The sequence below is a fragment of the Hemiscyllium ocellatum genome, chromosome 41 (genome assembly GCF_020745735.1).
Source record: "Hemiscyllium ocellatum isolate sHemOce1 chromosome 41, sHemOce1.pat.X.cur, whole genome shotgun sequence".
In the NCBI taxonomy this organism is placed as follows: Eukaryota; Metazoa; Chordata; class Chondrichthyes; order Orectolobiformes; family Hemiscylliidae; genus Hemiscyllium; species Hemiscyllium ocellatum.
Genome location: NC_083441.1, coordinates 6289964 through 6308795, shown reverse-complemented (window position 1 = coordinate 6308795; position 18832 = coordinate 6289964).

The following is an 18832-nucleotide window of genomic DNA, read 5'->3' as shown; positions in this document are numbered from 1 at the left end:
TTTTTGCTGCTAAATGTATGATGATTGTTTGAATGCTATGTCTACAACATTGATGACTTGTTAAGTGCGTTATCCTATCTTCAATGATGTTTGAACTAGATGCGTGCAAAACATGCCAGATGCGTGAGCTGTGAAAAATTGTATGCTTCTTAGTTAGATTTTAATGCTTCGTTTGCTTAATTTGACGTATGCATGAGCTGTCAAAGTATTATGGCATTTTAAGTGGGTGATTCCTTTTTTTGGCTAAATCTGACTCGTGGGTAAATTGTTACGGTCATAATGTAAACTTAAATGCTTCCTTTTGCTCAACGTGACAGACATATGAACTGTTCAAGACGTTTGCATTCTTCAGTGGGTGATGGACATCTGTCTCCTTAATTTGACAGATTTATAAGCTGCTAAGTGCATTATCCTATTTTAATTCGGTATGGAATACCTGTTTTGAACATCTGGCAGCCTTATGAGCTGCTTAGAGCAGAATTTTATGTTAAATAAACATGCACCGTCTGTTCACTAAATATGCCATATTTATGAGCCAATAGTGGCACTACAGCATTGTCTGTGTGAGTGAAAGGCTTCTTTGCTCAATCTGTGCTATTTTAGGTGACTTGTAATGCTCTGTTTGCTTATCATGACATTTGAATGAGATGTAACAGTGCATTCTCCGACGCTGAATGGGGATTGAATATATGTGTGTTCTCACCATGACGAATGCTACTGTGCTTCTGAAGTGGGCATTTAATTTGCTTAATTTGACAGATTTATGAGCTTTTCATTTTGTTATTAAGATCTGCTTACTAGATCTGAAAAGTTTATGAGCTTTTACCAAAAAAAACTCTCCAGCATTATTTAATTCACTAATGGGATGTCCGCAGCACTGGCCGGCCAGCAATTATTGAACATCTCCAGAGTGGATGTTCAATGTCTGTTTGCTCAGTTTGACAGATTTATCAGCTGCTAAGAGCAGTGTGGCATTTTAACTTCATGGAGAAGATATGTTTGCTTAATATGACACAGTGATCAACTGTTAATAGCATTTCGAGATTAGAGTCGAGAGTGTGGTGCTGGAAAAGCACAGCAGGTCAGGCAGCATCGGAGGAGCAGGGAAATCCACGTTTTTGGCATAAGTCCTTCATAACGAATGATTCCTGATGGAGGGCTTATGACTGAATCGTTGATTCTCCTGCTCCTTGGATGCTTCCGGACCCTCTGTTCTTTTCCAGCGCCATACTATCGACTCTGTTAAGAGCATTACCCTAAGGTGAGTGAGTGTTGATAGTGTTTGTGCTAACCATAACAGTTTTACGAGTTTTTAAGGGGAGGTGTAGTGCTTAAATTATTGGGAGAGGCTGAACAGACTGAGGCTATTTTTCATGGAGCATCAGATGTCTGAACGGTGACCTGAAAGAGTTTGATAAATACATGAGGGACATGGATAGGATCAATAGACAAGGTCTTTTCCCGGAAGTGAAGGGGTCCAGAATTGGAGGTTCATAAGTTTAAGTTGAGAGGGGAAGATTTAAAGGGGGCCTGAAGCACAAATGTTTCACGCAGATGGTGGGTGCATGCCTGGAATGTGAAAGTGGTGGAGTATGGGATAATTCTAATATTTAAAATGCATCTGGATGGCAATTGAAATGGAAGAGTTTGGATGGATATTGGCCAATTATTGGCAAATTGGACTAGATTATTTGGGATATCTGGTCAGACTGGGAAAGTTGGACGATATTGTTTCTGCACTGCCGAAGTTTATGACTCTATGAGTCACACTGGATGTTTAAAGCCAGTTTGCTTACTTTGATAGATTTATGAGCTGTTCAAAGCTTTATGACATTTTAAGTGTCAATTGAAAACCTTTTTGCGAAATCTCACAGATTTAGATACTATTATGGACAGAATGATAACTTTAATTTCGTGTAGGTGAACAATTCGTTTAATTTGATTTAAACCCCTCGATTAGATTCCTATCTGGAACTCACTCCTGGGAGTCTTCTGTCTATATATAAACCAATCTGAACACCTCGATTACATTTCAGACTGTAACGCAGTTGCAGTTATCGCTTCTTCCACAGATTTCAGTCTGTGCATCACTCTCGGGTACCTGTTAGTCTATATATAAACCATGTCAAATCCCTCAATTAGATCCAGTCTGTACATCACTCTCGGTTACCTGTTAGTCTGTATATCAACCATGCCAAATCCCTCAACGAGATTCCAGTCTGTACATCACTGCCAGGGAGCTGTTATTCTGTATGAAAACCACCATGAACCCCTTGAAAGCAATTCAGTCTGTAACTCACTCCCAGGAGTCTGTTATTCGATATAAAAAGGCAACCTGATCACCTCGATGAGATTCCAGTCTGTAACCCACTCCCAAAGACCTATTATTCTGCATCAAAACCACCACAAGACCCTTCGTTATATTCCAGTCTGTAACACACTCCCAGGTATCTGTTATTCGATATTTAAATAGTCATAAATCGCAGCATTAGGTTCCTAGCAGTAAAAGAAAGATGCATTTGTTATCTCATTCAAAACCATCCTGAGCGCATCTTCTAAATTCCCGAATGTAATCACTACTGGATATCTGTTATACGATATGCAAATCAGCTTGAAAGCCTCAAATGGATTCCAGCCTATAACTCACTCCCAGGCATGTGTTATTTTATATCTAAACCATCCCGAAGCACTCAATCAGATTCCAGTTTTTAACTCACACAAATAAAAGCTATCATTTATTCTATATCTAAGCGACTCTGATCTCATCGATTGGACCCCAGTCTGTAACTCACTCCCGGGTATCTGTTATGATGCATATAAACCACCCCAAACCCATCGATCGGATTCCAGTCTGTAAATCACTCCTGGACATTTGTTATTCGATATATAAACCATTATAAATGCCTCGATTCCATTCCACTCTGCAACTTACACATGGGTAACTGTTATTCAATATGTAAGCCATTCTGAACATCTCGATTATATCCCAATCTGCAAGTCACTTCCAGGCTGTTTTACATTCTGGCTGCATGTAAAACAGCCAGAAGCCTTGTATTAGGTTCCAGACTGTACCTCATTCCTGGGCATTTGGTATTCCATGTATAAACCATACTGAACATGTCAGTTCGATTGTCTTTAACTCATTCCTTGGTATCTGTTATTCTATATATAAACTGCGCCGAACCCTCGATTAGATTCTAGTTTTTAACTCACTTCTGCGTATGTGTTATTTGATGTATAAATCACCCTGACCCCTCAATTAGGTAAGAGTTTATAACTCCTTCCTGGGTAATTGTTATTCGATATACTGAACTCCTAGATTATTCACACTGAATGCTGAGATTATCCCAACTATCTGTTAATCGATATATAAATCATCATGAATCCCACCATTAGATTTCAGGCTGTAGACAATTCCCAGGTATGTCATATTCAAATTTTTAATATCATCTGGAAGACCGCAATTAAATTCCAGTCTATAACTTTTTCCTACATAGCTGACATTATATATATATAAACTATCTTGACCTCCTCGAATACATTCAGTCTGTAACTCACTCCCAAGTATGTGTGACTTCTTATATACACCACCCTGAACCCCTCGATTAGATTCCGGTCTGTAACTCACTCATGGATATCTACTATTCTAAATATAAACCACCTTTTGAACTGATTGATCATATTCTAGTTTGTAAAACACTCCCATGTATATGTTATTCTGGAAATAGATCATCCTGAACACCTCGAATAGATCACAGTCTTTAACTCACTCCACCCCATCTGCTGTTCTATACGTAAACATCCTGAACCTCAAGATTAGAATCCAGTCTATAAGTCATTCCTGGGTATCTGTTATTCTATACATAAATCATCGTGAATATTTTAGTTAGAATCCATTCTGTAACTTACTTCTAGTCTGTGTTATTTTAAACTACGCTGAACGGGTCGATTAAATTTCAAGCTGGAAGTGAATAGTGTGGATCTGTTACTCTACGTATAAACAACACTGAAACTCTCTATTAGATTCCAGTCTGTAACTCAGTCCCAGGTATCTTTTATTCTATACATAAATCTTCACAAATCCCTGGATTAGATTCCAGCCTGTAAATCATTCCCAGCTATGTGTAATGGCATATTTGAACTACACCAAACCCCTCAATTAGATTCCATCCTGCAAAACACTTGTAGATATTTGATGTACAAAACACCTGAACCCCCTCATTTACATTCCTGTCAGTAACTTGCTTCCGGGTATCTGTTATTCCATATCTAAACAACCCTGAACGCCTCAATTAGATTTCAGTTTGTAACTTACTCCGAGGTATCTGGCAGTCAGTATATAAACCTTGTCCAACCCCTCAATTAGATTCCAGTATGTACCTCACTCCCGGTCATCTGTTATTCTGCATATAAACCGCCCTGAACCCCGTGATTAGATTCCTGTCTGTAACTTGCTCCTGCTATCTGTCATTCTACATATAATACAGCACATAACCACGGATTGCTTTTCAGTATGTGAATCAGTCCCAGGTGTGTGTGATTCTATGTTTAAACCACCCTGATCCCTTCGACTGGATTCCAGTCTCTAGCTCACTCCCAGACCACTATTATTCTATTTGTAAACCACTGTTAACCTCTTGACTGCATTCCAGTGGGTAGCTCACTCCCAGATATATGTTATTCTGTTCATAAACCAACCTGACCCATCGATTAAATTCCAGTCTGTAACTCACTCCTGGATACCTGTTCTTCTATCCAAAAAAAAATCCTGAAAACTTGAATTGGATTGAAGACTGTAACTCACTCCTGGGTTTCTGTTATTCTTTATTTAAGCCACTCTGAACCCTTCAATTATATTCCAATCTGTAACTCACTCCCGGGTATCTGCTATTCTACATATAATACAACACAAATCCTTGGATCGATGTCCAGGCTGTGAAGAATTCCCAGATATCTGTTACTATATTTTAAAACTGCGCTGAATCCTTCATTTAGTTTCCAGTCTGAGAGGAACTCCTCGGTTTGTATATTTTTATATCGATACTACCTTGAAGGCCCTGATAAGATTCGTTTCTAACTCACTACTTATCTCTTATTCTCTATATAAACCAACCCAAAACCATCAATTAGATTACTGTCAATAACACAATCCCAGGTATCTGTTATTCGATACATATATTACCCCAAACTCCAGTCTGTAACACACTCGCAGGTATCTGTTATTCTGTACATAAACCCCCCAAAAAACAATTATTCTATTCCACGCTGGAACTAAATCCTGTCTATCTGTTATAGTGCACATTAACTGCACTAACCCTTTCGATTAGTTTCCAGTCTGGTATTTGTTATTTTATGTATAAAACACCACAAACCCCTGGATTAGATCCCATTCCGTAAATCATTCCCGGATAGCAGTTATTTCTTTTCTATCAGCCCTGAATCCCTCGATTAGTCTGTAAATCACTCCTAGATATGTGTGACTTTAAGTTTAAACCACTCTGAACTACCCGATTGGATTTCAGTTTGTTATTCACTCTGAGACACCTATTATTCGGTATATAAGCCACCCTGAAACACTTAACTAGATTCCAGTTACATAAACCAACCTGAAACACACGATTAAATTCCAGTCTGTAACTCAATCCTGGGAACCTGTTCTTCTGTCTAAAAACCATCCTGAAAACCTGAATTTGGATTGAAGTCTGTAACTTTAGGAATCTGTTATTGTCCACCCAAGCCCTCGATTAGATTCCAGTCTGTAACTTACACCTGGGTATCTGTTATTCTGTACACAAACCACCCCAAATCCTGAACCAAATTCGAGTCTATGTCTCACACCTGGGTATCTTTAATTCTGTTTCAAAACCATCCTGAACACTTCAATTATATTCCAATCTATAACTTTCTCCCGCGTATCTGTTATTTTATACATAATAACCGCCACAAATTCCTGGACTATTTTCCAGTCTGGAATTACTCCCGGGTATTTGTTATTCCATGTTTCAATACCCCGAACGCTTCAATTAAATTCCAGTCTGTAATTCACTCCTAGGTATATGTTATTCTTGATATAAACCACCCAGATTCCCTTGATTAGATTCCAGTATGTGGCTAACGCTCAATTACCTGTTATTCCTTACATCAATGACGCTGAAGATCTAGACTGGGTTCCAGGAGGTGACTCACTCCTGGGTACCCCTGACTCTACCTAGAAACCAAAAGAAAACATTCAACTGTATTCAGGGTCTGCACCACACTCCCAGGTATCTCATGTTCTTGATATAAAATATCTGAAATCCTCAATTAGATTCCAGTCTGTAGCTCACTCTCATAAATCTACCACCCCAAACCCTCAATTACATTCCAGTCAGTAGCTCACTCCTGGTTCCCCATTATTTGATAGAAATAACATCTCCCGTGACTCGATTTCAGTCTGTAAAATTCATTCCCAGATATGGGTTATTCTATGTGTAATCCACCTGGAACACTTCGAATGGATTTCAGTCGATAACTCAATTCTGGATATCTCTTACTCTGTATTGAAACCTCCTTGGAATCATTGATTACATTCCAGTCTGCAACTCACACCCAGGTATATGTTGATTTGCACATAAATCACCTGAAAGCCCTCGATTCGAATCCAATCTGTAACTACATCCTGACTATCTGTTATTCTGTACATACATCACACTAATCCTTTCGATTAGATTCAAGTCTGTAACTTACTCCAATTACCTCTTATTATTTGTATAAAACACGACAAACCCTGGTTTAGATTCCATGCTGTATTCCCTTTTTATCCCTCGATTAGATTAGTCTGTAAGTCATTCCGAGGTACGGGTGATTTTATGTTTAAACCAACCTGAGACACTCGATTGGATTCCAGTCTGTAGCTCACTCTCAGACTTCTATTATTCTATATATAAACCACCCTGAAACTCATGACTAGATTCCAGTCGGTAACTCACTCCCAGGTATGTGTTATTCTGGGTAGAATCCAACCTGAATCCCTCGATTAAAATCCAGTATGAAACTCACTCCTGGATGCCTGTTCTTCCATCCAAAGCCACCATGAAAACCTGAAATGGATTCAAATCTGTATCTCACTCCTGTGTGTCTGTTATTATACATGTAAACCACCTTGATCAATTAAAATAGATTGCAGGCTGTAACCCACTCTTGGGTATCTGTTATTTTATCTATAAACCTCAGTGAACACCAAGATTAAAGTCAAGTCTGTAACTCATCCCTACATATCTGTTATTCCATATCGAAACCAACCCAAACCCCTCTATTAAATTCCGATCTGTACCTCCTTCTCGGGTATTTGTTACAACGTACGTAAACCACCCAAAACCCTCGATTACATTCCAGTCTGTAACTTACTCCCGCGTATTCTACACATATAAATAAATAAAAATTCCTGGATTAGATTTCTGTCTGTAAATCATTCCTGGGTATGCTATTCCTTTTTTAAACTACTCTGAATTCCTCAATAAAATTCCAGTCTGTAATTAAATTCCAGGTAACTGTATTTCTCCTAATCAACCACACAGAACCCTTAGATTAGATTCCAGTCTGGAACTCACTCTCAACTGCCTGTTATTCTTCACATTAACGATCCTGCATTCCTCGACTTGATTCCAGTTTGTAACTAGCACATGGGTATACTACATATAACTTATTCGACACATAAATCACCGCAAATCCCTTGATCATATTCTACTTCTGTACCTCACTCTCAGATTTCTCATATTCTTTATATAAACCATCTGAAACCTACAATTAGATTCCAATCCTTAACTCATTCCCGGGTGTCTGTTATTCTCAATATAAACCACTCCGAACTCTCCGATTGGAGTCCAGTCTGGACGTCACTCCGGGGTTTCTATTATTTTGAAATTAAATCACTCTGACAGTTTGGCTAGATGCCAAACTGTTTTCCACTCCCAGGTATTTGTTATTGTATAAGCATAAAACATTGGAAACCCCTAGATTTGGTTCCCATCTGTAACTCAGTCCCGGTATCTGTTACTCTGTGCAACACCAAACTAAAAAACCTGCTTCATCTCTCTGTAACTTGACACCTATCCTGAGCTGCTGATAACCTTCCCCCTAGTGTTGTACCCTACAGTGTTCCAATTTCATGCAGTGCTCAGTTTGCACTTACCTCAGTGCAGTGTTACCTGCTGCTTCTCTCCGACCTCACACCAGCCGTGTCTGAGAGAGTGTGGAGGAGAGCGTAGCCTGTGTTTTATGTTGCCTGAAACATCCCACTGGGCCCCAGCCTAAACCTCATGCTTGAGTGCTGTCGCGTTGGTCTGGTGTGACAGTAAGTGTCATATCTCCACAGGATGAGGTCTGTTGGACAGCAGAGTGTCAAAACCTCTCAGCACACTGTCCATCACAAGGCTTGTGCAACTATTCTGCTACATTTAGTCTTTCCATCTCTCGCCTTTCATCTCCCAGACTGTGCCCGGCAAGTTCCCCTTCCAACCCCTCACCGTCCCCCACTCAGTAACATATCAGCTGTTCCATCGGTGGTACTGTTTCAGAATCCTGCGAATTCCCCTGCTCGGGGCATTGTGGGTCTACCCAACAGCCCGGAGATTGCAGCGGTTCAAGGTGGTGGCTACTAAACTTAGGGCGCAGCGAAGTGCAGGGAGACAAGGGAGAGCTAACTGGAACAGTGAGGAACGGAGAACTTGTGGTTTCAGTAGGACAACAACCATCCCAACATATCCAAAACCCTTCCCATTCACTCCCACTCTCCACCATCCCAATGTATCCAAACCCTTTCCTGTTCATTTCCACACTGTATCATCCCAACATATCCAAAACCCTTCCCATTCACTCCCAATCTCCACCATCCAAATGGATCCAAACCCCTTCCTGTTCATTCCCACACTGTATCATCCCAACATATCCAAAATCCTTCCCATTCACCTCCACTCGACAGCAACCCAATGTTTCCCAAACGCCTTCCCATTCAGTCACACTCTCAACCAACCAAATGGATTCAAAACCTATCCCATTCAGTCTCACTCTATGTCATCTCAATGGATCCAAACCACTTCCCAATCGCTCCTTCTCTACAAAATCCAAATGGATACAAACCTGATTTCATTCACTCCCACTCTACATAACCCCAATGTTCCCCAAACCCCTGCCTGTTCACTCTCTCTCTCTCTTTTCTCTCTGCCTCTCTCTGTGGGAGATAATTACACATTAGTGTTTCTCCGTTCCTCTCCCTGTCTCTCAGGGAGATGTCTATGCAATGACCAGGCTCTCTCGGTGCTCTCTCTCTTTCTCTCTCTCTGGTGTCTCTCAGTCCACTTTCTATCTCGGGAGATACATGCACACTCTCACGGGGATATCTGGACATTGACTGGCGTCTCTCAATCCCCTCTGTACAATGACTTGTATCACATTCCCCTCTCTATCTGTCTGTCAGGGAAACATCTGTACACTGACTGGTGTCTCGCAAATTTCTCTCTCTATCTGTATCGCCGTTTCTCTCTCTGTCTGTCTATCTGAATCTGTCTCTCGCAGGGACCTATCCGGATACTGACTGATGTGTCTCTGTTCGCCCCCACCCCCACCCCCACCCCTACCCCCCTCTCTCAGGGACATATTTGTACTGGATATGTTCCTTTTCCCTTGGGTGGTGGCACTTGCCACTTTGGGAATACTTTCGTGTTGAGAGGAATAAGATTTAAAAATGTCTTCCGGGGTTTTGCTTGTAGATTGGTTGGTTCGTGTGTGAGCTCAACGTTCAGTGGAAGTGGTGGATGTTGCCACAGTTACAATGTGGAAATGTCTTTGAATAAAAGTGCATTCATAGGCACGTTTGGGGGGATGTGTGCAAAGAAGGCCTTGCTGAACGGGTTTCCGTTGGCATTCTGAGGTCAGCATAGATTTTTTGGGCTGCATGTACTGTTGGCACACTCTAGGAGTCTTGAGTGCTTTCCCATCAGATAGCTGTATAGGGACTGGTGTGTGTCAGTACCCCAGCTGTCTCTCTCGAGGAAATAACTGACTGCAGTTTGGTGTGTCTGAGACCCTCTCTCTCTCTCAGGGGGATATCTGGACAATTACTGGTGTGTCTCAGTGCACCCTCTCACTCAGGCATACATCTCCACACTGAATGGTGTCTCTGAGGCCCCTTGATCTCAAAGTGGTGTCTGTAAACTGACTGGCATCTCTCAGTCTTTCTCTCTCTCTGGGAGATATGTGCACACTGACTGGTGTCTCTTGGTCCTCTCTCTCTCTTAGGTTGATATCTGAACATTGACTGTTATCTGTCAGTATCCCTTCACTCCATCAGCGTGATATCCGTACGCTGACTGTGGTCTCTCAGACCCCTGTCCCCTTAACGGAGATACCTGTTCAATGACTGGTGTCTCTTAGTCCCCTCTCTCTCTCAGGGAGATATCTGTACACTGACTGGTGACTCTCAGTCCCCTCTCTCAGGGAGATATCTGTACACTGACTGGTGACTCTCAGTCCCCTCTCTCAGGGAGATATCTGTACACTGACTGGTGTCTCTCAGTCCCCTCTCTCTCTCAGGGAGATATCTGTACACTGACTGGTGTCTCTCTGTCCCCCCTCTCTCTCAGCGAGATACCGGCACACTGACAGGTGTTGGCCAAACCTCTGTCTCCTTCAGGGAGATATTTACACACTTACTGCTGTTTCTCAGTATCCTCTCCCTCTCTCTGTCTTAGAGAAATATCTGTACACTGACACGAGTACCTCAGTACACCTTCTCAGTCAGGGAGCTATCTGTACACTGACTGGTGTCTCTCAGTCCCCCCTCTCTCTCAGGGAGCTATCTGTGCACTGACTGGTGTCTGTAAGTCCCCCCTCTCTCTCTCAAAGTGGCATCTGTACACTGACTGGTGCCTCTCAGTCCTACTCTCTGTCTCTGGGGGATATGTGCACACTGACTAGTGTCTTCCGGCCCTCTCTGTTTCAGGTAGACATCTGAACGAAGACTGGGCTCTCCCAGTCTCCCTTCTCTCCAGCAGCGAGATATCCATACACTGACTGTGGTATCGCAGTCCCCCTGACGTCTTCAGGGAGATATCTGAACACTGACTGGTGTCTATCAGTCTCCCCTCACTCTCTTTCTCTATCAGCAAAATATGCGTGCACTGACTGTGGTCTCTCAGTCAACTCTTTCCTTCAGCGATATTTCTGTATATTGACTGATGTCTTTCTCTCAGTGCGACATCTGTTCACTGTTTGGTGTCTCTTTTGCTGTCCCTTGGTCTCTCTCTTGCTCTTTCTCTGTGGGAGACATTTGCACACTACATTCCCCTCCCTGTCCCTCACGGAGATATCAGTGCAATGACCAGTTTCTTTCAGTGCTCTTTCTCTCTCTCTCTCTCTCTCTCTCTCTGGTGTCTCTCAGTCTGCTTTCTCTCTCAGAGAGATCAAAGCACACTGACTCGTATCCCTCAGTGCCCTCTCTCTCAAGGAGATATCTAGAAACTGGCCAGCATTTCTCAATCCCCTCTCTCCTTCAGGGCGATATCTGTACATGGGCTGGTATCTCTCAATCCATTTCTCTCTCAGGGAGATATCTGTGCACTGACGAGTGTCTCTCTGTGCTCTCTCTCTCAGGTCCATATCTGTACACTGACTGGAGTCTCTCAGTCCCCCCTCTCTCTCTCATGGAGATATCTGTACACTGACTGGTGTCTCTCGGACCCCTCTCTCTCAGGTCCATATCTGAACACTGACTGGTGTCTCTCAGACCCTTGGGTGGGTTTTTGCTCTTTGGGATTTAGTTTCGAGTTGAGAGGAGAAAAAAAATAAAGATAACTTCAGGGGTTTTGTTTGTACAGCGGTTGGTTCATCTCTGATCTCAACCTCCAGAGGAAGTGATGCATGTGGGTACAGTTACAAGTTGAAAATGTGTTTGAATATAATTGCATGAATATGAAAGTTTGCAGGGATAAGTGCCAAGCAAAGGCTGGTGCGTCTGGTTGACGTTGGGATCCTGTGGTCAGCATGGATTATTTGGTCCGAGTGCTCTGTTCACATACCTTAAGAATCTTGCATTTCCCGTCAGCCCTCCCTCTCAGGGAGATATCTGTACAGTGACTGGTGTCCCTCAGTCCCCTCTCTCTCTCAGGGAGATATCTGTACAGTGACTGGTGTCCCTCAGTCCCCTCTCTCTCTCAGGGAGATATCTGTACACTGACTGGTGTCTCTCAGTCCTCTCTCTCTCTCTCAGGGAGATATCTGTACACTGACTGGTGTCTCTCAGTCCCCTCTCTCTCTCTCTCAGGGAGATATCTGTACACTAACTGGTGTCTCTCAGTCCCCCCTCTCTCTCTCTCAGGGAGATATCTGTACACTGACTGGTGTCTCTCAGTCCCCTCTCTCTCTCTCAGGGAGATATCTGTACACTGACTGGTGTCCCTCAGTCCTCTCTCTCTCGCAGGGAGATATCTGTACACTGACTGGTGTCTCTCAGTCCTCTCTCTCTCTCTCAGGGAGATATCTGTACACTGACTGGTGTCTCTCAGTCCTCGCTCTCTCTCAGGGAAATATCTGTACACTGACTGGTGTCTCTCAGTCCCCTCTCTCTCTCTCAGGGAGATATCTGTACACTGACTGGTGTCCCTCAGTCCTCTCTCTCTCTCAGGGAGATATCTCTGTACTAACTGGTGTGTCTCAGTCCTCTCTCTCTCTCTCAGTGAGATATCTGTACAGTGACTGGTGTGTCTCAGTTCCCCCTCTCTCTCATTCAGATGGAAATATCTGTACACTGACTGGTATCACATTCCCCTCTCTGTCTGTCTGTCAGGGAACTATCTGTACACTGACAGGTGTCTCAGGACTCTCTCTTAATCACGGGAAGATACCTGTCCTCTGACAGTTGACGTGAATTCCACATTCTTTCTCTTTCAGTTTTGCATCTGAAGCAGTGACTGGTGTCTCTCTTTTCCCCAATCTCCCTCTCTCAGGAAGATCGGTGGAAACATAATGGTGTCTCTCACTCCCCTCTCTGTTTCTGTCTCTATCTGTCTATCTCTCTCTGTCTCTCTTTCTCTTTCTTGCTCTCTCTCTCTCTGTCTCTTGCAGTCTCTCCCTCTCTGTCACAGTAAGATATCTGTGCACTGACTGGTGTCTCTCAATTCCCTCACTCGCTTTCTGTTATGGAGTTATCGTTACACTGATTGGTGTATTTCAGTCCCTTATATCCCTCAGCGCCCTCTCTCTCTCTCTCACACAGAGATATCTGTACACTGACTGGTGCCTCTCAGTTCCCTTTCTCTGATGGGGAGACCTGGATGTTGACTGGTGACTCACCATCCACTGTCTCGCTTTCAGGAAGATATCGGTACACTCTAGACCTATCTTTACGTTGAGTGTTGTCTGTTAGACCCAACTTTCGCGCTCTCTTAGAGAAATATCTGAGCAGTTATTTGTATAGCTCAGTAGACTCTCAGGGAGATACTTGTACACTGACTGGTGTCTCTCAGTCTCCTCTCTCTCTCTCAGGGAGATATCTGTACACTGACTGGTGTCTCTCAGTCCCTTCTCTCTCTCTATCTCTCTCTCTCCCTCTCTCTCTCTCTCTCTCTCTCTCTCTGTCAATCTATCTCTTTCTCAGGGAGTTATCTTTAAACTGACTTGTGATTTTCATTCCTCCCAGTCTCTATCAGGGAGATACCTGTGCACTGTTTGGTGACTTTCACGCCCCATCTCTATCTCTGGGGAATATCTGTACACTGACTGTTGACTCTCAGTAACCCCACTCTATCTCAGAGAGATATCTGTGCACTGCCTAGTGTCTCAGTCCACTGCCACTCTATTAAGTTTCTATCTGCACACTGAGCAGTCTCTCAAATTGCATCCTCACCCCCCCACCCCCGCCACCAGTCCTATCGTCGCCTCCTTCTCTCAGTGAAATATCTGTACACTAACCAGCGTCTCTCAGTCCCCTCATTCCCTCATCCCCTCACACTCTGTCAGGAAGATATCTGTACACTGACCGCTGTCTCTCAGATCTTTCTCACTCTGCCTCAGGTAGACTTGCGTACACTGACTGGTGTGTCTCAGTGCCCTCTCTCTTTTAGGGGGACATGTTTGTCTCTGACTGCCGTCTCTCACTCTCTTTACTCCACCTCTCAGAATGGTATCTGTACATTGACTGATGTCTCATAGCTCCTCTCTCTCTCTCAGGGAGTTGTCTGTCCACTGATCGGTGACTTTCAATGTACTCTCTCTCTTATGGAGATACGTGCACACTGACTGGAGAATTTCAGGCCCTCCCCACCAACTCTTTCTCTGGGAGATAGCTGTACACTGACTGGTGAATCTCAGTCTCCCCTCTCTCTCTCTCAGTGAGAAATCTGTGCAGTCATTGATGTCTCTCAGTCCCCGCTCTCTCTCTCAGGTAGATATCTGTACACTGACTGGTGTCTCTCAGTCCCCTTTCTCTCTCTCAGGGAGATAACTGTACACTGACTGGTGTCTCTCAGTCCCCTGTCTGTCTCAGGGAGATATCTATACACTGATTTGTGTCTCTCAGGATCCGCTCTCACTCTCTCCGGGAGATAACTGTATAGTGACTGGTGTTTATCAGTTGCCCCTCTCTATTTTTCTCTGTCTCTCAGGGAGTTATCTGTACCTGGTGTGTGTCTCTCATTTCCTGTCTCTCTCGCTCAGGGAGATATATGTTCTCTGACTGGGGTCTTTGAGTCCCATCTCTCATTCTCAGGGTATATCTGTACACTGACTGGTGCATCGCACTCTCTCAGGGTGATATTTGTACATTGACTGATGTCTCTCAGTCCCTCACTGTCTTTCTCCATTTCTCTATCTGGCTTTCTCTCTCTCTCTCTCTCTCTCTCTCTCTCTGTCGCTCTCGCTCACACTCAGAGAGATATCTATACACTGACTGGTATCTCTCAGCCCTGTCTCTCTCTTATCCCCCACCCCACACCCCCACACACACACACACACACACTCTCTCTCTCTTTCATTCTCTCTCTCTCTCTCTCTCTGCCTGCCTCTATCGCTCTCCTTGTCTTCCTCTTTGAACGGTGTTTCCTTTGTGTAAGACATTTGGAGTTCAGGTATCTTTTTGCAGCAATGCAGAGCCTTGATGAGACCATTCCTGGAGTAGTGTGTGAAGTTTTGATGTCCCAAGTTTAAACATGACGTCATTATCACAGACAACGTCCCGAGGATGTTCACCAGGCCGGTACCAGGGAAGGTTATTTCCATGAGGAAGGGTAGGTTCACCCGTGGCTGTGTTCACTGTCGTTCAGAAAGATGAGAGGGGGTCCTGATTGAAATGGACATGATTGCAACAGGGATCGACAGACTAGAGGCAGAGAGGATGTTTCCGCTGTTGTCGGGGGACCCTCGGCCATGGGTGTACGTGATCTCAGGACATGAGGTCGGCCTGAGATGAGGAGACATTTCTTCTCTCCGAGGATGGTCAGTCTGAGATGTCTGACCCACAGAAAGCTGGGGAGACTGGGACACTGGGAATATTCCTGGCAGATCGATCGATTGAACAATGATCAAGGGATGTGCAAAGCAATTGGGAACAGAGATGGATGTAGCAGTGCTGACCATCTTGAATGAGGCAGCAGGTTTGACGGGCAGAATGGTCTACTCCTAGTTCATTTGACCTACTCAAATGGGCCTGTTGAACTATACCTCGGTGTAGTGTGGTTTTCCGCATTGTTGACCGTGTCAAGCCCAGGCCTTGGGAAGTGAGTTTGGGATCCAACGTGTACACATCCGACCTAATGGCCTGTAGGCTCCATTTCCCCCCAGCTCAAGTCTTCCTAGACCGAGATCAGAAAAATTCACATTTTCTTTCTTTTCTTTCTGAACTCCAGTGGACACAGGCTCTTGTGAACCCACCCGGCCTCAGGAGAACATCCAGCCGCCCCTGGTATCAGCCAAGGGAACCCCCGCTCCGTCTGCCTTGGACAAGAACATCAAAGGAAGGCTAACAAAACTGCACACGCGACGCCGGGTGTAATCTCACTCAGAGCCGGCATACCTGCAGGAAGACAACTCTGCTTCTGAATTGCAAACCTTGTGAAATGACGGACAGAGTGACACCAGTCAGTGTGCAGATGCTCCTTGACAGAGAGAGAGAACGAGAGAGACAGCGAAAGAGAGGACTGAGAGACAGCAGTCAGTGCATAGGTATCACCGAGAGAGAGAGAATGAACAGAGAGACACCGGTCAGTGTATAGATATCTCCCTGAGAGACAGAGAGAGAGAGGGAAATGAGAGTCCAGTTCGTTTTTAGATATCTCTCTAAGAGAGGGAACATTGAGAGACACATGCCAGTATCCTGATATCTTTCTGAGAGATAGTGAGAGGTGAGTCACAGACTCTTGTCGGTGTCCAGATATGTAGGGGAATGGGTGGGTTGTGCTTCGGCGGGTCGGTGTGGACTTGTTGGGCCGAAGGGCCTGCTTCCACACTGTAAGTAATCTAATCTAATATAGTCTAGTCTAATCTAATCTACACGAGAGGCGGAGAACTGAGAGGCATCAGTCAGTCTTCCCCGTTCTCCTTTTTTCTCTGTGTTGGTTTCCTCTGGCCTGATTTTCTCCCATTGACCAATGTTTGTGCATTGTAAGTGAATTGGACATGCTAAATTTCCTGTTGTGTGCAAGGCAGGGGAGATGGATAACAACAGGGTCAGAGAATGGGTTCGTTTGGGCTACTCTTCAGCGGGTGGGTGTGCTGAAAATGTGTTGCTGGAAAAGCGCAGCATGCCAGACAGTAGCCAAGGAGCAGGAGAATCCACGTTTCGGGCATGAGCCCTTCTTCAGAAAGCCCTTCTTCATGCCCTGATGAAGGGGTCATGCCCGAAACGTCGATTCTCCTGCTCCTTGGATGCTGCCTGACCTGCTGCACCTTTCCAGCAACACATTTTCAGCTCTGATCTCCAGCATCTGCAGTCCTCACTTCCTCCTAGAGGGTGGGTGTGGACTTGTTCGGCCAAAGGGACTGCTCCACACTGTAAGAATTCGACAATTCAATACAGACCAGGCTTAACTTGGATTTTGACGACAGTTCTTGAAGATTTTTCAAAGGGAGCACGTGCAACGGGAAAGGTGTGGGGTAGAAGAGATGTTATGGGACCGAAATCCGAGGTGTCCAGGCTGAGGAAATTATTTCTACTCGTTCTAAGACAATTGCTGAGAGTTAAAATGAAAAAAATGTTCCTGAGGTGGTGAAATGTTTGTTGCAATGCTTTTTGATGCTACAGTGAAACGAGATTAGATGAGAGAGTTAGTTATGTGATTTGATATCAGCGTGTTCAAAGTGATATTCACAAATTCATACAGCGCCTTCAGTGCGGAAACAGACGATTTAGTCCAATAACTCCACACCGATCTGCCAAGCAATAAGCCACCCAGACCCTTTCCCCTGATTTACCACTGACTAATGCACCTAACCTGAACCAGATGGGCGATTTAGTTTGGCCAATTCACCGAAGCTGCACAAGGATCTGTTTTGGGACCATTGCTTTTTGTTAACTTTATAAATGATCTAGAGGAAGGGCTTGAAAGCTGGGTAAGCAAGTTTGCGGATGACACAAAAGTCGGTGGAGTTGTGGATAGTGAGGAAGGAAGTGGTAGGTTACAGCGGGATATAGATAAGTTGCAGAGCTGGGCAGAAATGTGGCAAATGGAATTCAATGTAGCTAAGTGCGAAGTCATTCACTTTGGTAGGAGTAACAAGAAGATGGATTACTGGGCTAATGGTAGGCTACTTGGTAGTGTGGATGAGCAGAGGGATCTTGGTGTCCATGTACACAGATCTCTGAAAGTTGCCACCCAGGTAAATAGTGCTGTGAGGAAGGCATATGGTGTACTGGGCTTTATTGGTAGAGGAATTGAGTTCCGGAGTCCTGAGGTCATGTTGCAACTGTATAAGACTCTGGTGCGGCCTCATCTGGAGTATTGTGTGCAGTTTTGGTCGCCATACTATAGGAAGGATGTGGAGGCATTGGAACGAGTGCAGAGGAGGTTTACCAGGATGTTGCCTGGAATGGTAGGAAAATCTTATGAGGAAAGGCTGAGGCACTTGGGTCTGTTCTCATTGGAGAAGAGAAGGTTTAGGGGAGATTTGATAGAGGTGTATAAGATGATTAGGGGTTTAGATAGGGTCGACACTGAGAACCTTTTACCGCTAATGGAGTCAGGTGTTACTAGGGGACACAGCTTTAAATTAAGGGGTGGTAGGTATAGGACAGATGTTAGGGGTAGATTGTTTACACAGCGGGTTGTGAGTTCATGGAATGCCCTGCCAGTAGCAGTGGTGAACTCTCCTTCTTTATTGTCATTTAAGCGGGCATTGGATAGGCATTTGGAAGTTATTGGGCTAGTGTAGGTTAGGTAGGATTCGGTCGGCGCAACATCGAGGGCCGAAGGGCCTGTACTGCACTGTATCTTTCTATGTTCTATGTTCTATATTTCAGATTGTGGGAGGAAGCTGTAGCACCTGGAGGAATCCCACGCAGACACTGGGAGAATGTGCAAACTCCACACGGATGGTCAGCCGAGGCTGGAATCGAACCTAGGTCCTTGACACTCCAAGGCAACAGCATTAACCAATGAGCTATGGTACAGTTTGAGTGCATACAGAAGCTGAGATTTTCGTGCGTGCTTGCCTGGATTTGAGTGTTAGTCGAATAAGCATGCACTATTCACCCCTGCATTATAGGTGAAGAAGCATCTTTGGCTAAGTGCTGGAATCCAGGCAGTCCATTTATATGGAAGGAGAAAAAGGAACTTCAGTCAATCAGGAATCTGTACATTGTCGGTTC